Source organism: Lissotriton vulgaris, chromosome 1_1 (genome assembly GCF_964263255.1).
Source record: "Lissotriton vulgaris chromosome 1_1, aLisVul1.2, whole genome shotgun sequence".
NCBI classification, from domain to species: domain Eukaryota; kingdom Metazoa; phylum Chordata; class Amphibia; order Caudata; family Salamandridae; genus Lissotriton; species Lissotriton vulgaris.
Window position 1 is genome coordinate 247,782,997 of NC_141685.1, and position 23,983 is coordinate 247,806,979.

The 23,983-nt window shown below is 48.0% G+C and overlaps 4 non-coding genes across 4 annotated transcripts; 2 read left to right on the forward strand and 2 right to left on the reverse strand.

Moving 5' to 3' along the window:
* Window positions 1–256: 256 nt before the first annotated feature.
* Window positions 257–328, reverse strand: TRNAD-GUC (transfer RNA aspartic acid (anticodon GUC)). The gene has a single exon. It is a non-coding gene; the product is annotated as a tRNA-Asp (tRNA).
* A 505-nt stretch (window positions 329–833) lies between these two features.
* On the reverse strand, window positions 834–920 carry TRNAY-GUA (transfer RNA tyrosine (anticodon GUA)). The gene is given in 2 exon segments: window positions 834–870; window positions 884–920. It is a non-coding gene; the product is annotated as a tRNA-Tyr (tRNA).
* Window positions 921–3,063: 2,143 nt separating this feature from the next.
* Window positions 3,064–3,135, forward strand: TRNAE-UUC (transfer RNA glutamic acid (anticodon UUC)). Its single transcript has one exon. It is a non-coding gene; the product is annotated as a tRNA-Glu (tRNA).
* A 10,510-nt stretch (window positions 3,136–13,645) lies between these two features.
* Window positions 13,646–13,717, forward strand: TRNAQ-CUG (transfer RNA glutamine (anticodon CUG)). The gene has a single exon. It is a non-coding gene; the product is annotated as a tRNA-Gln (tRNA).
* The last annotated feature ends 10,266 nt before the right edge of the window (window positions 13,718–23,983 follow it).

A 23,983-nucleotide genomic window follows, 5' to 3' on the forward strand; every position in this document is an offset into this window, starting at 1 on the left:
ACGAAAGTACATAGTGGCAAAATCAAAAGATACACATGTTGTCCAAAAGATAAATCACTTAGAAATTGCCCGTGATAGAGTTTGCAAGGTATGTCATTGAAGTACTTAATATTTTAACTTAGGAAGTGTGGCCACAAATAACAAGTCTTAGCACTTTATAGTACTAGTATCACATTAATAATTGCTTTTAACGCAGATTTTACATCGTCCTACATTTAAAATGTGGGTTAAATGTTTAAAAATAAAAAAATACATCCTCCCCGTCGGGGAATTGAACCCCGGTCTCCCGCGTGACAGGCGGGGATACTGACCACTATACTAACGAGGAACCGATGAATCTCGAACTGCTGGGCCGCTCCTCATGTGGCCTTCAAGCCGCCTCTACCGGTTCGTGCCATTTATCAACTCCTTGACACCAACACAGGGGGCCACGGGCTCAACAAACACACACACACTCTCTCCCACCATACACACACAAACACACTCCTCCCTCACACCTCACAGCAACCCTCTCGCCTCCAGGCAGACGCTCTCAGCAGCATCCCCTGATGCCAGAGTCACCACAACCAGCTCCCAGGGCTGCTTCAGACGGGGCCCCGACCTGGCTCTCCAGCCCAGGGGCCCCTGGCTCTGTCTGATGAGGGGGCATTGCAGCGGGGGCTGCACACAGGGAGGGGGGCGGGAGACACCACCCCCCCTCGCCCCCGCCGGAGGAGAGAGCTGGGCTGTAAAGGTGAAGAGGGGAGGCCGGAAAAGCCCCGGCGTGTGAGGGTCCGAGAAAGAGGCGCTTTCCATTGGGAAGCAGAGGGAAAAAAAGTGAAGAGTTTGCAAAAATCCTTCGAGCCGGATTTGAACCAGCGACCTAAGGATGACAGTCACTCCACTACAGTCCTCCGCTCTACCAACTGAGCTATCATAGACTGGGCTCAGTGTCGTTGAAAAGGCGCTATATCACATGAGGCCTGGGAACAGAGTCTAAACAGCTGTTTATTGGGTAAACTCTTGATAAAGGGGTAAGCCCCACAGATATTACATTTACAGGGAAAATGGGTGAGCAATGACCGCGTTTGATGATATATTTCCTTTTACTATTTTTGGGATCCAAAAGATAATAATGGGGTAATGTTGTCTAGTTATATATATGTAGCGTTCAAATACCATAGGTTTCCTGGTGTTGGATCAGAGTTATATTTCGTTTTTTTAATTTATTTAGGGTGTTTCATGTTTACTTTTGGATACATTATTGCTCTGGATCAGGGGTAACATTTGTTATGGTGTTTTGGGGGTTCATCTTTTAGGTTCCGATGTTCTTTGTAACATTAAATACTTAAATATTTTTAGGGGGGTTGTGCATTTGTATTATACATCGCGTATTCACTTATTCTGGGGTTCAATGTTTTCTTATTAATCATGTTAAACTTCATCAGGTGTTTCATTTTTTGTTTCTGGTCTGTGATGTTGGTAAAGGTGATTCAGTCACTGGGGGTCGCCAACGTCAGCGAGTCCCTGTCTGTGAAACACCCTCAGACCCCAGGGGGCCCCAGGGGTTGGTTTTACTTAACGTTCAGGGGCTGGTCCTTGTAATAGGATCTGTTTAAACACCAGAAGGAGACTAGAGGGGTGACCCCTCTGACCCATCAGAGCTCTTATATGCTGTGGGTGTAACAAAGATGATAATAGGAGGAGACTGGGTTGAAATGCTGAGCCATTGTCAGCCCTTTGCCCCTCCGCAGCACCGTCTCCACGTCAGTACCACCTCCTCTATGAAAGCGGTCTGCAGGAATCCAGTCTGAGGGGTCAGAGGGCAATCAGAGGTTACCGGGCCATAGCTGTATATAGGAGGGGTGTTTACTTCCGGTGCCCCGGGGCCTCCGTACTCTGGGCCCCCAAACCAGGGACCAGGCCCCCCTTTTAACACCGACTCAGAATAACAAGGCTGATCAGCCGAAGCTTACTGGGGACCCGCATGTGAGAAAGGAATAATGGGGGAAAAGAAACTGCACCCTGACCCTATCAGTGCACACTTTTACATCTGGTGTAAACGTAGGTGCATATTTTGATTCATAACTTGTTTACATTTGACATGAATAAACATGGAAACATTTGTACTTCAGAATGTTTTATCTCCCTGCCCAGGCTGCAGTCGTATTCCAGCTATATTTAAACGTTTTCTGCATTCGGTTCTTATAAATTGGCATGATGTCAGAAAGGAACATCACAGCAGAGAATGATTACAAATGTGTGTTTATTGCTTTTAACCTCAGATGTTTACTTTTGTAAACACACACCGCAGAGGCTCCTCCCCCGCTCTCCCAGAATGCCGTGCGGGATTATTCGGGGTCTGCCCCTGTCAAGGCTGCTGATGCCCCGTTGCTGCTCCAGGGCCCTGTGGGCTGTGAGTGCTGTGGCGGTGCTGCCCCCTGGCGGTCACTCTGTGCATCTGAAGATACCTGGGAAGAAGCCAGGGTGACCTGAGCTGGTCCTCCCTCCACTGTGTGAACCAATCGAGTCTCAGGACTGGGGTCGGTGCTGATGGTAGGGGGAGAGGGGGTGTAACTGGAGCCCCCTGGAGGCAGCCTGGGGCTTGTGACAGGAGGAGGGGGTGTACCTGAAGCCCCCTGGAGGGAGCCTGGGGCCTGTAACAGGTGCAGGGAAGTGTGGATCAAAGAAGCAGCTGGACGGTAACTGGAAAGGGGTCTGTGGGGCCCTCAGCCTGTTGAGGAGACACAGGAATGAAGGGTTGTCATGGGGAGACGGTGTGGCTTTGTCGGGGGGGGGGGGGGGGAGCAGTAAGAGGCTGTGCGGGGGCTGCTGCTGTCCTCTGATCCTGGGCTCTGGGTCTGGAGAAGTTCCAGGGTTGTAAATAAGGAGACAGAGCAGGGTGTTAGACAAATCATGACCCCTCATTCCTTCTGATTTGTCAGGAGGGGGGTGTCTGTGACCCCATTGATGGTCAGACCCTGAGGGTGGCAGTGTGACCTGAAGTGAGTGTGACCTGAAGTGTACAGAGGAGCGTCTGCAAGGGCAGACACCTCTCACATAGACTAAGGTGCGCTGCTAGCCTCCCATATGGTCTAGCGGTTAGGATTCCTGGTTTTCACCCAGACGGCCCGGGTTCGACTCCCGGTATGGGAAGAGAGTATATTTTTTACTACAGAGACATATTAAACTTTCTCTTATTTCCTACAAACCTGAATGCCCCAAATATTAATAAATCTCACTTGCTTCTCTTACGGATCTATCAGTCTAAAGACCGTTGAGGTTTGCACCTACCCCACCTCCTACTTCGCCCCCCCTCTGTAAAAAGGTACGAAGCAACCAATAAACAAAGATCCTTAAGTATTGCCCGGCGGTGTTGCCTCTTTAACCCACAAAATATTAATCAATGAAGAGGCAGGCGCTGGAGACTGGAAGGCAGAAAGCAAGGGTTTTATTCTCTCCGGAGGAGAACACATCAGTTCGGACAGCAAGTATCGTCACGAGGTGCTCTAACCGCATCTCTGAGGCCTGGCCTCTTATACACGAGTTTATTACTTTATTGCATAAAACACATCTCTGTCAACCCTTTGATGTACGGAAAGACATCCTCGGAATCCCCGCTTCAGGCCCGTTCCCACACACATTTACAGTTGAAGTCCCCACCCCGGTCACAACAGGTGATGATTCTCGCGCAGCTGGACATTCCGCCGATTCACGGAATGTGTGAGGTTGATCGGATCTCATGGGGTGGGGGCTTTGATCAACTCATGGATCCTTTGATGAGGGAAGCTTCCTACCGTACAGGAGGGGGGGGAAATAACAGTATCCGCAGGGCCAGGTGGCGGCCTGGGAACGAGTAAGACAAACGGGCACAAAGGAAAGGGGGTTTTTATCAAAGGATCCGGGACCATGAAAGGAATGGAGGGAGGTGTCACGCTGGGAACAGGATGGGGTTCCGAGGCAGAGCTGCGTGGTAGAGGGGTGTGATTCTCATGGGAGAGCAGCGCAGATGGAGAGGGTTTATGGCCCATGCATGAGAGAGCGGGGGTGACCAGCGCGTGGGGGGTGCTTGTGAGGGCGAAGAGCCGTGCTGGGGGTCAGCGGCGTGCAGAGGGTGGTTCTGACCAAGGCACCTAAAATGGCGGGTGTGCACGACAAAAAGTGTGGCATCGGGGGAAAAGGCAAGATGGCGCGGATAATGTTTACCAAACCGTATTAATTTTCCACAGTCCTCCCTTTAACATTCCCAAGACATCTTGCTGGCCTATTTCCTATCCATGTCTACTGTGGCAGTCATAAGTAAAGAAGTAGGAACCCAGGCGAAGGAGCTGTGCATAAACATTACATTTAAAATCTTTCATCTTAGGAGGCGGGCCCATCGTTAAGCTCGTTGCAGGAAAGTCATAGTATTGTAATATCGGGCAAAAAAAATGATTCTGTAGTGAGAGCGTTGGGTACATTTCATAGATGCTTATAGTCATTCGGAATATTAACTGATAGGTTATTACATATGTAAGTTCATTTCGTACTCGGTTGGAACATAATCAATACAATGGTGGCTGGGAGAGAAATGAGACGTAGTAAAAACGATAATCAGGGGTGTCACTGTTCGAAGAGGAGGGGTGTTGCTTTTTCCAGTGTCTTATTGTCGTGGACCATTATTAGTGAGTTCTCAGCATTCTTTGTCGTCTTCTGTTGGCACTGTTGAGCACCGGCGGTGGAGCTATGCGATCAGCTCTATTCCAGGTCCTGCGTTGCAGGGCATGACCTTTTCCTCGTTTTTCTGGTCAAAAAGGTCCTTTTTCGCCCTGTGTCCTAACTATTCTTTCATGGGTACCTTAGACAGGGCACCCAAGTTTCAGTTTAGTTTGTAACAAAACCCTATTCAATCTGACTGCAGTTTTTTCTTTTTCGAGTCGATTGTCAAAGAGTTCAGGTGGAAGAAGGGGGTGTGTGGGTAGTCCTTATGGTAGGTCGGGGGAAGAGGGGATGGAGCAGGGCCAGATCGGGAACAGACCAGGGGGACGGAAAATTTCAGGTAGGTGGGCCCATGACCGGGCTCAGATGGCGGGGACTTTTCGGCACATGTTGATCATCGAGCAGGGGCATCAGGTCAGCCCTTTCCTTTCATTCTGTCGGAAACAGTGCCTCGTCCTGCGACTCCTTACTGTTGCGGTCCCGCCTTGGTCAATGTCGCAGATGTTCCACGATCTGCAGTCAGGCCGCGTGCTCCCACATCCGGTCTCTCTCTCCTCCGACAGTGGTACCCTTAAATGAGTTTGAAAAGACAGTCTTTAGAGAACTGGCAGAGGAAGGTAATCACATAAGTCTATTTCTCTCCCAACTCCAAGCAACTGGGGAAACATCCGTTACATTGGGGTTTACAACCAATGTATAAATAATTGATGATAGGTTTGCTGGATTCCCTACAACTTTCCATCGTAACTATTTCTTTGGCGTTTGTTGGTATTACATTCATTGTCGTGGTACGAGGTCTGATACCTATTCAGTGCATTTGTCTATTACAGTCACGTCAGTTCTTCTGGCAGAGACCCACTTTTCTAATACGAGTCTTACAAAGCTATACCGTTCTTCAGGGCTTTGTATTTTACGAAAAAGTGCAACGTGTTATCACCATGGCCTGATAGATATCTTTCTGAGGAATGAACATAGGCTAAACAATTTTCCATTATATCAATGCATCCTATCTTTCAGCTAAACATTTTACTTTTCAACAGGGTTGACTGCAACAATTTCTTCATTTCGATCTAATCTTAACTTCGCAAACATCATTCCAATTTCTACATAGTCTCTTACAACCTAGCTACTTCATTAAAAAACGGGGGGGGGGGGGCTTGCGATAACTATTCAACTCATCCTTGGGGTGACCGGGGTCTTATGGAAAACAACTAGGAACATAGCAGACTGGGGTGAGGGACTATCGTCTTGCTTTGTGTCATAAGGGCGTTATCTAGCAGAAGGCTACAGTTCAGTTGGTAAGCGTTCAGGGACATTTCTCGATTTTCTAAACTTTGTAGCTTGTTCATCAACAAATCATTTCTAGGAACAACGGCTGGCCTGTGTCAGTTGTAAGTCGACCCATCTCTTACAACCGGGGGTGAGCCACATTTTTCAAACTCTCGTCCGGGGCAGCTGATACAAAACTGGGGGCGTTCTGGGAAGACGGGGAGGCTTCGATCACTTTTACTGTTTGGGCATTGAGACAATTCGGGACGGGGAAGGTCGCGTTACCTGAGGCATTTTTATCATAGAAGCCACTGACATGTAGTTCCCTTATTACGGGTCAGATTAGGGAACCTCAGTCGTCTTACCTGTCCTTTCCTTTTTGGCCAATCTAGGTTTCATCAATATTTAGCAGAAAGGAGAGGTAGTAACATGGCATCAATGTGATTTTATTTAAGACAAATTTGTGCAAATACTTGCGGTATTTGGAGCCAATTGGGTGGTGCACCAGGGATGGTGGTTCGCCAATTAGGTGCCAGTCGTTAGGAAGAGTGAGAGTGTGGAGGAGAGAGAGTGAGAGAGAGAGAGAGAGAGAGATAGAGAGAGAGAGAGAGAGAGAGAGAGAGAGATGTGCAACAATAGGCTAAACAGTACACGTGAGACATGGAGAGTGGCCGTGTACTAGGATAGGCTATTCAGCGCATTACACAACATGAGACATTACGGGTCTGTGTTAGAACTTAGAAAGCATGCAGTTTGGGACGGACGAGCATTAGGCCGGGTACAAAGGGACATGCATTGAGTAAAAGGCACCATTGTATCGCACTTCTCGCACTCTCGGTCCTTTGCCTATATTTACAAAAGAAGCGGTGATCGAGCAGACGCCACAGAAAGCAGTCCCGGGGAAACCAGCCGTGTGCAGATAATAGCCACGTGTGTTAAATTACCCGGCTGCAAAACAGAACCCCCTTCGCGGAGACCAGGTCCGTTTTTTTAGTACTAAAGAACTAAAAACAGAAGGGAAACATTAAATCGAGCACGTCGATTTGTGCAGACAACAAGGTTTGTGCCAATTCTGTTTTGGATTATTCTCCAAACAGACAAGTTGTGAAATAGAAGCGCCTGATAATACATTTAAGACAGGAGGGCAGAAGCTTGATGACATCACAGGCGAAAACGAGGGGAATACTACACACTTGGTAGTTTTCCACTAGCAACATAACCATCCCGGTTTAACACTTTTACGTGTGGAGAATAGAAATATAAATTGTCCTGAGGAAGGAAGCCTTTATCAAGTTGAAGCTTCCGAAACGCGTCAACGCTAATTCTTAACTCATATTCGGCGTTGCCAACAACGATCCTGGTCTAAAGGAACAATATTCCTCCCATTGTTGACAAACTAGAGTCCGAAATGAAATGACAAAGACAGATATTAGTGTCTCCCTAGATTAATTTCTCCACGTCCACACTAGGTGGTCCCAACTGTGTTTTTATATTTTTGTGTATTTTTGTGCAACATGTTTTTAACTGATGATTCATTGATATTTTTTGTAACCAAAAATATTTTTTAATAAATTGTACACTTTTTTATAACTCGTTTGTATATGTTCCTTCTTGGTAAGTGTTTTCCAGTTCCACAAAATGAATGGTGTGATTAATGTTTGTGAGTTTGAGTCCTGATCTAGGAGCAGGTTACAATATTCCCCAGTGGGAAAACTCTTTTGTTTTACCTTTGCCTAGTTAAGTCAATGCATCAGTCGCATAGAAAGCATTTTCTCATAGTTTCAGACATACGTGACATGTGCTCATTCACACAACACGGGTTAGGGGTGATCGCGTCCCATCATATCATACAACTATTGGCTCTTTCGTTACAAGAGTAGTTTGTGGGTGTCCTTAGGTGCCACCTTGCAGCGTTAGTCCGCTTCATGTATCAGACATGGCGTGGCTTCAGATCTTCACTATACCCCCGTCGTGATTCCAATGTAACCTGTAGGGGGAGGAAAAGAGGGGAAGGGAGGGGGGACAGCATTCGAGCATATCAAATGTACGGGCACGAAAGTCCTTTACTTACCACATACTCGTCTTATCTCCTCGGGATGTAATCCCTGGGGTCTTGGTTTCTGAAGCCAGGGGGGGGCGGGCAGTATGGTAAGGATGGCGAGCGATAGGTTGTTCATGAGGGAGACGGTCCGAGTGTGGCATTATAGGCCGTGTGTAGGGAAACGTTAGAAATCAGAGGCGCTTAGTGCGAGGTATCTAGTTTGGAGATGTATCTAGCTATCGGGATCCTTAAATCATTTCCAATGCTGTGATGTCCTAAGGCATACCAGCTCTTCGGCCAACCCTGTTCCCTAGTACCTTTGAGTACCATACCCTTATAACATTTTATCATTCATACTGCTTCACTTTACCCGTTCCCAGAAGTCGAGGTCCTTCTCCATGCGTTTGTTCCTGAGCCAGTCGCACATTTGGAGGCAGCGTATCGTGCCTTAGATTCGATCATCAATCCGGGGCTGGGCAACCATTTTCTAATAACCTTAAAAAGAGAACAAAACAGAGCGCACAGAAAAACCCTCCCGCTGATCCCACATTTACAAAAGTATGCGATACCTGTTCATAGTTTGAAAAACCTTTATTTGCACAATTGTTCAGCATGTAAATATGAGAGTGCAATCGTATTTGGCCGGACACGGCGTTGGCTGAAGCGCGTACAGTAGGGGGCGGGGGGCTATTTTGCAGCATTAAAAACATTTTAAAAGGGTTTATTTAGTTATTTGCAGGAAACTAAAAACGTCTATCAATAGTTGAGGGATCAGGGGGCATTCATTTCATAATTGGAAGCATAGTCAGACTAGTTGCAATCAAATTTCCTAGATGCATACCGTGGGCGTGTGTCATAGGCGACGTTATGTATCAGTTACAATAATATCATAATAAATCGTACATTGAAACCAACATTTTAACGGGATCCTTTTACGTGTTCGCCAAGTGAACCCTCCCCCTTTTTCGTCAAGTGTACAAAGGATCATATACATATCTCAGAACATCAAGTCTTATTAGCTAAAAACACCACGAGGTGTTTGTGAGTTCCTATTGACACCGGCGCCATTTTGGGCGAGGCCGGGTTAGTCCGGAAGTAGCATCATGGGACAAAATGTTTCCAACAACCGGCGGTTGGACCAGAGTCCCTTTCGGCAGTTCAAAAAGACTTGTGCTAACAGAAGGGGCAGGCAATGTGGACCATCAATCAAAAGGGGAGGGAGGCAAAATCTCCCCTACCGGGTCACGTTGAGGTTCAGCCGGAACTTGCTCGAATTTGTTAGCCCACAATGTTTCTGGATGGTTCAGACTGAAGCTGGCGCTGACACGAGAGCACCACCATCTTGTGGCTACGTCGTGGTCATTTCGTTAGTGATCAAGGCAGTTGTTCCCTACTGGAAGCCTGTAGGGGCCGAGGGCTCCTGGGACTTTTGTAGAATCTTCAAGGCCGTGGGGATGCTGTCGGAGGTGGGGACTCGTGCCCAGGTGGGCAAGCGTCCTAGTTACGTTACTGGTCAAAGTTACTCCAGCGGCCTAGATCCGGCTTCCAGGGGGGCCCAGACGTCATTTTGAGACCCTGCAGCAGCCGCCCTTCGTCGTGTCTGCAAGAGTGGATGAGACTTCTTGGGGCGAAAAATGGAACACCGTCCCGTAGGAGCAGGACATTCGGCTCGGGGCGCTAGGGTGCAGCTGTGGTGCCTCCACCTGGGGAGGTGAGGGAGGCTCGTTCGCGCCGCCTCCCTCTCCCAGTGCACCCCACGCCGTCCCTTTGCGCGGGTATACATGATGGCCACCTTACATCCCGTGCTCCACAAGTACATTTGGGGGCCATCATATGTCTCGTGCTCCGCAAGTATGGTTGCTGGTCATTCTATGTCCTGTGCTCCGCAAGTATGTTCGTCGCCCGGCTGGAGGAGGCGAGGGAAGCTCGTTCGTGCCGCCTCCCTCTCCCAGCCCACCCTGCACTAATTTTTCAGCGGAGGTATTTGTGATGGCCGGACCAGGAGATACGAGGGAGGGGGTCATCTGCATCCGCCCCCTCCCTACTCGTGGCCCGGGGGACGCCGCCCCAGGAAGAAGAGGATGGGACATGCCGGGCCCATGGTGCCTCCTGGACATCCCACCGGCGACCTCTTCGATCGATGGCTGTCAGCAGGACCCCGCCCCACACGTGCTGTGTGTTTCACCTTCCGGATGGGCGTGACCGGTGGGTGACCTGCTGCATTTCGGGAACTTCCGGAGTGGGGGTAGGTATTCTTTGTTCATGTTTTTTTTTATGGGGTGTGGTAGGAGGCGGGACAGGCATGCCTGGGTAATGGGGGGGTGGGGTGTCCACAGAGTGGGGGGGGCAACAGAGAGTAATCAATCCCATTGCACTCGAAGTTTGAGTTCATTAATGGAATGTATACTAATCTGTCCAAAACTACTCTGTGTGTTGTTCTTGTATGTCATCCGAAAGGGTGGCTTTTGTGTTCGGGAACAGTAGCGGTAGTACGGGGTTCGTCACCGGGTAACCTAGAGCTTGACTGGGTTTCCCGTCTTAGCGTTGTTCGACCTATGAAAACTCAAACATGTCGCTGAAATCTGTCTGGCGAAATCTGTGCCATCGGGCGTAATCAAACGTGGTGGTTCTATCCGGCCTGTCCGTGTCAGTCTGATTCGTCTTTGTCTCACGCCTTTTCCCTTTCTGCCGGCCTGTTATTTCTGTCGGCCCTCTGCTCTTACCCGTGTCCGGGCATTGGACTTTCCAGTGCCCGGAATATTTACAAAAGCACATTGGTTTTGCCCTAAGTCTGTTTGCCATGCGCGTAGTGTCGGGGGATTACTTTCGGGTCGTTGTGTCTTGGGGTTGTCCAGTCGGTATATCCCTTTACACCGTTCCCTTCCTGTGTTTACTCCTTGGAACAGTGTCGCCGCTATCCCTTCCTTTGGCCTACCAGATGCTTGGAAGGTTGTCTGTCGCGTTTCTTTACCTACTCTGACTTCGTCTCTTTTCTTTCGTTGCATTGCTTCTTTGCGCCACATACCGAGACTGTCGAGCATAATAGGCGTTGTCTTACTACTACAAAGGGCTATTTCTAACGTTTCTATTTTATCAAGGTCGAAGGATCCTATCAGTGGCCACTGTTTCTCTTGGTTTTCTTTGGTATACTTATGCCACAGCTTACTATAGGCTATGGTAACTAATCCATACTTTGTGAACATGTCTTTATTAGGGGTGCCTTCCAGCGGAGCTAGATGGTCCACCTCTAATAAACGGTCCGGGTTGAACCAGCTACCAATCAGTGAGGAGAAGATAGGCATGACAGCGTTACCTATCCTTCACTACCTGCAAAGACTAGACAGAATATTGATATTCTACGTTGTTTGCAAATAGTGAATATCTCAAAAGCAAAATCTATTCTGACAATAAAACAGGGAGCTACCCTTACAATCAATCAATCAGTCAATCAGTCAATCAATCAGTGGGGAGAATAAGTAGGCCCGCAAAGGTCTGCGTCACCTACCCTTTCACCATCTGCAAAGAGGGAATCTGTTCTTTCCTGTTTGTAGACAGAGAATCTCCAGAAACCAATCCGCGAACGGTAGTTCGGGTTCAATCAATTAATCAGTGGGGGAGAAGGAAATCTCCAGAGAACAATCCACGAACCGTAGTTCGGGTTCAATCAATCAATCAGTGGGGGAGAAAGATAGGCACGATGGATTACAATGGGGACGAAAGTCTGCGTTACCTATCCTTCACTGCTTGCAAAGAGAGAGCCTGTTGTTTCTCCGTTTGCAGACAGCGAATCTCCAAACGAATCAACAAAGAGTAATACTAGTATTTTCCAAACAATCAAACAATCATTTCGCAATTCGTCGTGTTTACACGACCTTACCCGGACCACATGGGCTGTTTCTCGTCTTCCGCGTCCAGCGCCCGATCGTCCTCCAATCTCCGATATTGCCACGGCACTCCTGATGGTTCCCAGTCAGGACCGTAGATCACTCGAGAGAGGTCGATTCGGAACCAGTGAAGTTCGGATGATCGGCTGCCAGACGAGGGTCTATTGGGCAGGAGCTCTCCCGATCGTTGCAGTCGTTCACTCTGTCGTCAGGACCTCTCCCACTGGATCCACGTGTCGCTGATGGGCCCCACGTTTGGGACGCCAATTGTAAAAAGGTACGAAGCAACCAATAAACAAAGATCCTTAAGTATTGCCCGGCGGTGTCGCCTCTTTAACCCACAAAATATTAATCAATGAAGAGGCAGGCGCTGGAGACTGGAAGGCAGAAAGCAAGGGTTTTATTCTCTCCGGAGGAGAACACATCAGTTCGGACAGCAAGTATCGTCACGAGGTGCTCTAACCGCATCTCTGAGGCCTGGCCTCTTATACACGAGTTTATTACTTTATTGCATAAAACACATCTCTGTCAACCCTTTGATGTACGGAAAGACATCCTCGGAATCCCCGCTTCAGGCCCGTTCCCACACACATTTACAGTTGAAGTCCCCACCCCGGTCACAACAGGTGATGATTCTCGCGCAGCTGGACATACCGCCGATTCACGGAATGTGTGAGGTTGATCGGATCTCATGGGGTGGGGGCTTTGATCAACTCATGGATCCTTTGATGAGGGAAGCTTCCTACCGTACAGGAGGGGGGGAAATAACAGTATCCGCAGGGCCAGGTGGCGGCCTGGGAACGAGTAAGACAAACGGGCACAAAGGAAAGGGGGTTTTTATCAAAGGATCCGGGACCATGAAAGGAATGGAGGGAGGTGTCGCGCTGGGAACAGGATGGGGTTCCGAGGCAGAGCTGCGTGGTAGAGGGGTGTGATTCTCATGGGAGAGCAGCGCAGATGGAGAGGGTTTATGGCCCATGCATGAGAGAGCGGGGGTGACCAGCGCGTGGGGGGTGCTTGTGAGGGCGAAGAGCCGTGCTGGGGGTCAGCGGCGTGCAGAGGGTGGTTCTGACCAAGGCACCTAAAATGGCGGGTGTGCACGACAAAAAGTGTGGCATCGGGGGAAAAGGCAAGATGGCGCGGATAATGTTTACCAAACCGTATTAATTTTCCACACCTCCCCACCCCCCTTGCTGCACAGCTGCTGTAGTATTAATGACCTGGAGCAACAAACAACAGATGCATACTATGAAGGGGTGTATGTTGTTTATCTTTTAGTGCACAACAAAATGTACAGATTGTATACCTAACTTGGTGCCCGGCTCCAGTTTCCTACGCTCTCACCTCTTTCTCCATCCATGCTACGGAAGAGGCGGTTTCAGTTTCTGACATTAATAACTCGGTGTTATGTTTCAGTCTGTTTTGTGACATTAATCTTGCGCTGTGTTGATTTCTAGGAGCTTAAGATTCAGGAAGTTCTTGTTTTGTCTCCTCTGTGGGTGCAGCTCCTGTCTCCGCCGTTTCTCTGCACTACACTTGGAGCATCTTAAAGCGCTGTTCAAAAAGGAAGACAGTTTAAATCACCTATGTGTCATTTCCTACGTGTTTCCTTTAAACAAAAGTGTTGTGTGTCCTGTTTTAAGAATTTAATTGTGAAATATACTTTTTTAGTTGCCCGTTTAACATACACTGCGACCAATAGAAAGTCAACAAGTGACCATCACAACATCCCCTGTCCTGGGTTGATTCCAGAGGGAGGGTGCATTGATCAGGCGGTTCCATGGTGTAATGGTTAGCACTCTGGACTCTGAATCCAGCGATCCGAGTTCAAATCTCGGTGGGACCTGCATTGTGTTTATTATTTGCCGAGTTTGTTTTATATTATTCTAGGTCTTGAGCAGGGCTCCATTTGTATCTTTGATGTCTCCCCCTCTCTTCCTCTTTTCATTCTCCTGGTCTCTGCGCCTATGGACATCCATACATTCATCTTCTTGCGGTGCTGGGTGGCACGTGATGCTGCACACAGGTGTTTTATCCTGCCGGTGCCTGTGTGGACACCTTTCTTCTGTGACTGCACAACAGTAACACACAGTATGGACCTGACTCCAGCGTCCTTCACACCGGATAACTCACAAAGAGACACACAGACGGGAGAGCAGTCTGGAAAAGAAAGGCTTTAATAAAGTGTTAACAGATACAAATTAAAAATGTTCTTTCTTTTATTTCTGCACTTTGTTGGTAACTATTCAACATATGAAGAGGGAGGACAATTTCAGCATGTCTGTTTTCCCCAAAAAGTTACATTTAATCTGTTCCTCATGTGAAGGGTTCTAATGCCAGTGGACCAATGTTTACTCTAACTGCAAAAAAAAAAAAAAAAGTAAGATTCGGCTAAAGCTGTATTTTCACTGGAATACGGCCCTTGACCCCTGATGAATGGATCAGGTGGATCAGACTTACCATGACCAAGAGAGACTTGGGGGCATACTATCTACAAACTGTGATACATATCGCAAAACACGTTTTGCGTGTTTTACATTATCCCCCTCTATCGATGAATTATATCGCCGTGTTAGCGGCGCATTAGTAACGCTTTGCTATTAGGCGAAGTACAGTCAAGCGATAGACAGCGATAATGATCATTAGCGTGTGAAATCAAGCGATGATTTCACAGCGCTAATGAAAAGCTTGGTAATAGGGGAGTGTATACTTAACCCTACAATCCACCTCCCATAGGCAATAATGGTGAGTCATGTTTTATTCAGGCATTAGGATCATGCGTTAATGGGGGCTTAGCGCACCTTTTCTCATCGCTACGTGGGTCCGGGGCAGCATTGATAATACAGCGAAGTTGTGTTTGCGACATTTTTCAATTATTTAATTGTAAGGAATGCCTACTTTGCATCTCATTAGCGATGTATATCGCTAAGATGTGTAGCGTTCGAAAATCGGCTGCTAACATGCACTGATGCATGTTAGACTGCCTTGTTAATAGGGTGATAAGAATATCGCCGCTTTAGCGGCAAAAAGTGCTGCTAAAGCGGCGATACTGCCCTTGATAATATGCCCCACTGTCTGCAGATGTCAAGACTGACCGTCCCGTAGTAAACCTTGGAGGATGCTACACCCAATGGAAAGAGACTATACATTTACCATGCGCGTCCTTGGAACAGGCAAGTGACACTCCCATCAAGATTGAGGAAGCATCCATTATTAACAATGACATATCAGACCATGACATGAGTAATAATAACAAGTTTTATTTTGTTGGAAGGCGGTGACCCCAGGGGTCAAGACTGCTCTCTTAACCACCTGAGACCCTCCTCTCCCTCAATTCCTGCCGAGTCTTATCGAGGGATGGTCCTCGCCGGGGAGGACTGATCGTACACACTGTCGACACACCACACTTACGAACGGACACCACACTGTGAATCTTTATCAAGTATGAACTTTATCAAGCAAAAATAGGTAGCAATACACAGCGATCGAGGGATCGCGACAGTCTCGTGAACAAGGGAACGGGGAAGCGGGACAGTCTCAGAGGGCCAGGCGGTACGCCGCGTACCCTGCGCACAGTTCTCAATCCTCGAACTGGTGGGGTACGGGGGCTGGCGATGGTACTTGCTGTCCTACTCACTTCGGTTCAAGATTGTCGTGAGGGTAGCGTCGATGGTCCAGCTGGACCAGAGGGTTCTTTAAGCCGCGACGAGGTCAGCAGGGCTTGATCGGGAGTACTCCGTAGTACTCGTAGGCAGGTGGAGCCGCGACAGCCTCCGCAGGGCTCAGGATGGTAGCAAGAGTCTCTCGTTCTCAAGAGTGGGCCGCGACGAGGTCAGCAGGGCTCCGATGGTTCAGGAATTACTCTTCGAGAGGGAGCTGCGACAGCGTCAGCAGGGCTCGGTGGTTCAGTTCCGTAGTTTTGAGGATGAGCCGCGACGACGTCAGCAGGGCTCGGTGGGTCAGAGTCTGTCCACCTCAAGGTCAGCCGCGATCAGATCAGCAGGGCTTTCTTGTCCAGGATACAACTGCCGGCTAGATGGGAGGCAGGCTGTCTTATAGTCCACAAGCCCTTTGATGTCCGGACTCTCAGAGGCAGGAGGCCGGAGGTCCGAGGGCTAGGCGTCCGATTGTCTGGGCGGCTGGGTCTTTGATGCTTTTGGACCCTGCGTCCAGGGGATCCCAGACGCTCATCAAGGTCTGGAGCCAGCTCGCTAGGAGGCAAAAGGTGCAATCTAAACCAGCCCCCAGGGATGGTTCAGAGGTGTGAGGGAGACCAGTTCCTCGGGAGGGGGCCGGAGGTGTGATGGAAGCCTTGGTTTCGGGTACTTGGTGAGTTGTTCACCCCCCGGGCGGGTCTGGGCGCGCCGGACGCGCACGCCTAGCGGCAGCCAGGAGCGGCCAGAGGCTGCCGAAAGGGAAGAAGGTGGCCGGCTGGCCGGGGTGGCCAAACATGGAGTCTGATGGTCACGTGCACGGGTGCAGGCACGCGTTCTGTAGGTCGTCTCAGGTCCGGTGTAGGAGTCTCATGTATAGTTCTGGGTGGACGGGAATCAGTTCCATCCGTCGTTCTGGGGTTGTGGGGATCAGCGAGGGCCACGCCACGAGGCCAGGTCCAACATATTTGATTTAAAATAAATCATAAAAGCACAATATACATATTCATCATAATAACATACTTAAAGAAGTAAGAAATAACAAAATTGATAACTGTATGTACTATAAAATTGCAGCACCCCCAATGCATCAATGAAATTAAAAGCATCAGTGGTGAGACAATAAATTAAGCTGACTGGCACAGAAAACACCGACCCTCCCTTGACCATATTTGTTTCTTATTACATCGCTCCTCTGGTAAAATGTTAACACCACAAAGTGGATGTTCAAGAGATCCAAGAAGGAGGACCTGAACCCATCTATATGCTACTCTACAGAAGATTGTTTGTTTAAACATAAAATCATTATAGAAAGTATAACAGTGTTTAACTGATTGCGCAGTATGATCATGTTTTACTATGTGCCCTAGATAAAAAGTCCCTTTAAAGTTGCTCTGAAATACAAATGGAGGCAAGTCCCGGAGCTAGGGTACCAAAGTAGGTAACTTATAAAGCTAAAAAAGCCAGGTGGCTCGGCTGTTCTTTAACCCAATGGTAAGATTGTTTTTTAAAAAAGAGCCTGAAAGTGCAGGAAGGATCAGGGGTCCCCTCTAACCATATACTCTAGGAGGACAAGATGGCTCTGGAATGAGAGCAGAGAAGGAGTGACCAAGCCTCCGGTTCGAGTGATCGACTAAGGCCCACGTCTGCTGCTTTTATGGTTCTTTGGTTGGGACCGATGGTGGCGGACACCTCAGTTTGCCGTGATTCGAGTAGAGGCCTGGGGGACCGTAAACTGATAATAAGCCAAATGGATGAAAATCATAAAGACACTATGATGCCCTGCCTGCAGGTCTGCACTCCCAATTATGATCCACTCGGGCCTCAACTTTGTTCTGCGCAAGCCCGACAGTGATTTGTCTGATTTTCCACATCCCCAACACGCAAGGTCATCTGAGAGGCGCCGCCATGAATGTAGATGTTTCAAGAAGGGCCACTCGCCCAGCCTGAGTGATGGGGAAATACTGGCACGCTCCCAGGAGCAAATGAATGGAACTCACCAGGCATAGCAGGTTTGCTCAGAAACAGAGCGCAAGGTATGTTATTGGTACTAAATGCATGCATCATTGCTAATTAGGGACACAAGGAGTTGTTCGCCGGGGGTTACTCTCCTTTGAAACACTTGATTCCTGGTGAGACCTGTGCCCCAAGATCGTTCGCCAGCCACCCGCATCATCCTGCCGCCTCTCAGCGCTGTGCCAACCTCACGCTCTCCCTGGTGGGACTCCATGTCCCAGGGAGCCCCGCGCTAATCGACCACAGCTGCAGGGGGAGGAGTCACCAGCCACAGAAAAGCAGCACAGCCTTCCCGCAGCACGGGACGTGCGTGGGCAGATCCCGGGCAAAGCCCGGGCCAAGGGTGGGCCCGTCCTTGCCCTTCACTGACGGGAGGTGGCCGTGCCGGGTCACCCCTCTTGGCCTCTATCCCTGGGAGTAAGGTAACTTTTCACGATGTCTACAACTACTGCTGCTGCTCGTACCCAGAGAAAACATGCATGTACTGCAAAAGGGCTTCGTACCAACCCAAATACTTCTCCAGTAACTTTGCCGACAGCCATTGACTTAATGCTACAGAAGGCGATTGGGGTAGTCACTACAGAAATTGAACTCACGGAAAGACGTTTATCTATTTCCCCTGACATTTCTGCCTTGGTAGTATCGACCACAGCTAATGCTGGAAACCTCTCCGAACCACCTGTACACGAATGCCTCCCCTTGCAAGACTCTGTGTCAATCCCTATGCCTAGAGCAGAATTCGCTAGAGAGGGTATTGCCAACACAGTAAAGAGGGTCAGGAAGAGAAAGCAGAGCAACACTAGGGGACTCAAGGGGAAAAGGGCAGGGGATGGGAATGTAAAAGGTACCTTAAATTCCCCTAGACCAGAGAATTGTTTTGGTAATAACGATGCGCCTCTGGCAGCTCAACCGTATCCATCTTGGGCCCAAACATCGGATTTTCTTACTCAATGTAGAATCATTGTGAAGGAGGAGATTGCCCCACTGTTTGATTATATGCAAAATCTAGTAGCAAGCGTGGGTAAATCTCAGATTAGCAGTCAATTGAGCACCAATACTAACACACTATCTAGATGTCAAACAAGAGCTGAGATCCATCAGAATCCACTTGAGACTCGACAAACCCAATCCAACCCAGAAACCACTTTGGTCCCGGATCAAACTAATTCCAAAAGGGCAGCCTTTGCTTCCAAAGTGGTAGACAAGTGTATTCCTCAATTGGTTGAACAAGCCCCGATAGAGACCCATCCACAAGAAGGGAGGAAGGTATAGGGGTAAACTCAACTTACAACGTGGAAATAGGTAATACATCTACAGAGGGGAACAGAGGTGGGACCCTCTCATTCAGAGAAATGCAAAAACCGCCCCTTCCAACTATTAATCTTCCCCCAGCGGCAGCCCCATATGTAGTTATTCTGGTTGGAATTCCTGAACTCAAACATGGCCAAAACGAGTTACAATTAGATCTCAGAAATAAGATATTGTTTTGGAGGGCAACACACAAACAATTCCCCAATAATAGGGCTGGTGAGATCTTGATGGTACGTAGGGTGGCTTGGGTGGGCTCCACAAAATAAACAATCCCTGGGGACTGTGTGACCATTAATTTGAAGCACCCTGAAGTTGTCCGTAGATTGGTATTCCAACCTTCCCGCCCTTTGGGTCAACAAACTGCCATTAGAGCATTTACTCTAGATTTCTTTTACCCTTATTCCCGAAATTCCAGTGAAGCTTATGTCCCCCCGGACTGTGGTAGTTGGTGTATGGATTCTCACATAATTTCCACAACTATTCCATACAACTCCTCCATTTTTAATATCCTGATGTCAAATAATTTCGCCCCACTGGAGGATGTAGACCAGAGGTCTTCAAACTTTAGTCGGCCGAGCCCCCCCATCTAAACCTTTTTACACGTCGAGCCCCCCACCGCCACTAGCACCTGACAAAAACGTTCTAGAAGCTGGTACTCTGCATCATTGATGGCCATTCCCTCCTGCAGAGCCCAGGTTGTATAGGGCAAATAATATTAACCCCTTCGATGCTGATGACGGAACGGTTCCGTCATCAGCGTCGGGTGACCTGTGCTGATGACGGAACCGTTCCGTCATGACTCCGCCCTCGCAGGGCGGAGTCAGCACATGCGGGGAAAACGCCCTGCACGCAAGGGGTTAAATAAAGTAAGAGTGTTTCGTACACTGAAGTTTTTGTAGTGCACGTGCTTATTCTAAAGTTAAAATGAAAAGTCTCCAAGAAACAAATTAGCACAAGAAAATTACATTGGTGCTTTATTTTTCACATAAAACACAACATTTAGGATAGATTAGCAAAAACACTCACAAAACACAGGTGTGGGAGTGCTTGTTTTTCTCCACAGAGACAATGTGTGGATATATTCTTGCGTCTGCCATCCTTAGGTTGTGCTCCACTTCCAGTCTTGAGCAGTGCCTGGAAACGGGAGTGCTCACAACATTTTGCATTATATTTTTTGTAGTTTCATGTAGGGCGAACATGACCCAAAGGTATTGGAGCGCTTTACATGAGCATCTTTTACATTACACAAGCACACATTCATTTTTTGTTAGTACAGGGAGATTAAGTGATTTGCCCAGAATCATAGGATGTTGAGCAGACATCGAGAATTTAACCTGGTTTCCCAGCTCTACAGTCATCAGCTCCAGCTGTTGTGCCACATCCTTGCCCCTAAACAAGATATCAGAAAAAGAAGTTCCACAAAACATGCTTTCTGCTACAATTGAAAAATCCATGATATGTGGAGTTTGGCCAGCCACAGTTTTCCCAGAAGCCTTGGGGAAATTTACATCATACACATGTGATATAAGTGATTCAAAAGGATATATACATCTTTATTTTCTAGAAGCATCAAGAGTCAATTTGTTAGCATAGTTGGCTTATAAAGAAGATCGCCTTCCAAAGCTTCAGAAACAGTTGCACAAGAAAAAATTTAAATTTGGTGAACGAAAGAAGCGAGGACAGATGGTAGGCACACTTCACAATATTTGTTATATTTGACTTGTGGACTCAGCTCTAGGAATTGGGACATGTTAAACAAGCACCAGCGACGTTAATCTAGGTCAAATTCATTTTTCATTAGTCACTGGTAAATTAAGTGATTTTACCAAGGATCACACGATGTTGAGCCGAACCCAGGACTCAAACCTGGGTCCCCAGAACCCAAGGCAGCACCTATGGCATTAATGCCAAATCCACTCCTCCTTGAAATATCCAATGTTCCCACTAGTATTGAGACGAAGGGGAAAGGAGCGAGGCTTAAAAAAAATAATACAAAAAGCTCTTCACTCTTACCTGCCAGAGAATGGAATCTACAGGAAGGATGTAACCGTTGTAAACTCCTTGCAGTGAAACGTACTTCCGACGTGGAAAGCAACATGGAGCGCAACTAGACAGAACTTTGGGGGGGGGCTAAGAGACTAGCTCTAACACTGATCGCACACGTGAGAGGGACAGGTGAGTGAAGTGTCGCATGAGCAGGGTGAGTAGTGTGCTCGTGTGACTGCAGGGTGACGTACAGGGTAAACAGCGCAAGAGTATTGTGAGTGCAGAGTGATCACTGTGAGTGCAGAGTGTGCGGTGTGCTCATGTGACCGCAGGGTAAGTGGAGGGAGAACGGTGTAAGTTCATGGTGAGTGGCATAAGTGCAATGTGGTCACTTTGAGTACAGGGTGAGAGGGTGGGTTCAGTGCATAGTGATCAGTGTGAGTACATTGTGATCCCAGTGAGTGCAAGGTGAGTGTGAAAGTGAAGGACGAGAATGAGGATTGAGTTGTCTGAATGCAGGGTGCATCCCCAGACACAGTTGAAGTTACTCAGCATGTTATTGAGGCTTGGCATAGGGTTTCAGATATAAGTTAAACTATTGCTAGTTCCAGGGATCTAGGGTGGGGCAAATAAATATTGCCATTCTTGCGATTAGGGTTGCCAGCTCATTATATTGATGTCCCAGAAGGTACAAAAGTAAGCAGTCCCCTAAAGCCTATTTTCGGCACTGATCGGTGGACACTTGGAACAGCAAAAATACATAGAAAGCATTTCTAATTGTGTTCTAAGGCTGCCTGAATGATCTACGACTTATGATTAAAGGGAACAAAGATTGAAACGTCACATTACAAAGGAATACATACTATTTTATTTATAACCCTATTTAGTGCCAAGACTAGGTCTTTGCAGGCTCTTTAAACAGCACATGGCTGGCATTTTTATTTTGGTAACCCTGCTTTATATTCTTTTTCATGAAATGCATTCTCACATTAAGGCAGTAAAAAGTAAAATGTAAGGAATAGGCAGAGTGGGGGCACAGGGTGTACTGGAACCAGAAAACAAACAGCCTCTTTAATCAGTTTACAAAGGTATGTAAATTTGCACATGGGGGCAGATTTACAAGCCCCTTGCACCATTTTTGCGTCACTTTTTCCATGTTGAAAGTGACGCAAAAGTGGCGCAAGGGCTTGCAAATAAGCCCCATGGTCTTTACCAGGCGCACAACGCCCATGGGCTCAAAAGGCTTCAGCATGCCTCTTCTCCCCCCCCCCCCACCTGTCGTGTGTGTCAGCCCGGGCTAAGGCAGCTTCCCGGGTACATACACAGACAGTTTTGGAGCTGCCAGCCACACCCGAGTACTTCACAGGTCTTTAAAAGACCATTTACACGTTAACGAGGCTTTGTTGTTTTCCAGCCTTTAGAGCCCCTGCATCTCCATGACCATGAGAATTAGCCCCCCCTCCCTCTCCGAAATCGTCTTGCCTGCCTCTGGCCTTTAAAGACCTGTGACTCTTGACACTCTCAGCCGAGCCACCAGCAACTGCAGCAGCAAAGGCTGAGATGCACGTCTTGCGCCTGGAAGAAACAGTGTGGTGTGTGTGAAGTGCGCGCCCCCCCCGAAGGGATGCAGCGCCCCCCCAGGGGAGTGCGCCCCACAGTTTGAAGACTTATGATGTAGACTGACTGAGAGGCCCAGAAGTTTTTAAGAACTACAAACTTAGAATGTGGGCCCCTGAATCTTCGTCTGACCCAACCCAGGACTACAGACAGCCTACTGGGGTGGGCACGGAGCCACAGAAACAGGATACATCCCCATGTAAGAGGTTATATGGAGTACCTGAACCTGATGGTTCTCATACCACCTTTTATGCCGTTTTAGCTCATGTCCACCTGGACTCTCTGGGGGGAACCTTTCCCAGCGAATAAACTCAAAATGTTGTCCTGGAATGTGGCTGGCCTATCTAACAAAATAGCTTGTCCCGATTGGTTTTTTTATAGACCAATTTGATGTACGCCTACTTCAGGAGACGTGGGCAAGGGAAGAGACTGTAAGATTGGGCTTTGCATAATATAACCACCTGGCATTGATGGGGGAAAGGGGCAGACCTTATGGGGGGTTATCTATATTGGTAGCATCTCACTTGGGCTGCACGGGCACACAATTAACTACTCCTACTATAGACCTTCAATGTGTCCCCCTCAAGTTTCCATCCAATCTCAGGGTGACCTTTATCAACGTTTATTCACGCCCTGTTAGAAATTCTGAGCAATAAAGATGAGTACAAACTTGAGCCATTTATGGATGAGATTGTTCCTAGTGGAGCAAGGAAACTCTATGTTCAATTCAGACATGGCACATTACCACTCAGGGTTTTCTCCCACAAATGGTCTCATACTAAATCGCTGGAATATCCAGCGTGTGGTGCACAGGAGGAGTCTGTGCCCCATGTTCTTTATTTCTGCACATCCTACAAGGATCTTAGGCAGCGATGGCTCATCCAACTGTGCAGAAACTTGGGGCTCAAGCAGTACCATCAGGCACTCAGGATTAAGGGTGGGCGTAAAATCCGTTTCGTGGGCAAATTTGCGGATTTTCCGCGATTTTGCGATCCGCGAAATCGCGGTAACATCCGCGAATCAGCGGGGACGAATTTTCAGCCAAGCAAGGGTTACAGCAGCAGGTGCAAAAGTTGAACCTAATTTCTTTGTAACCTTTTACAAAAGGGTTACAAACAAATTAACTTCAACTTGGACACCTGCTGCTAATTGCTTCCTGGCGCCTCGTTGCCTACTTGCAACTATTCTCTGACCCTGCTCTGACCCTTGAAGCAGGGTCAGAGAAAAGTTACAAGTAGGCAACGAGGCACCTGTCCAAGGAATTAAACCTCATCAGGAAGCACTTACAGATATAAAAAACAGGAAGAAGGGAGAGGATGGCAAATACACCCATTTTGAGTTGTCAGAAGGGGTTAAACTAAAAGAGACCTTTACAGCACAATTTTCATATGCATTTTGCTAAAAATAAAAAGCTGTATGTTCTGTAGGGGCAACTCAGGAATCTGGCCCTTCAGAGATCCGGCCTCTCTTTCTTTCTCTCGTTCTCTCTCTCCCTCTCTCTTTCCCTCTCTTTCTCTATCTATCTATCT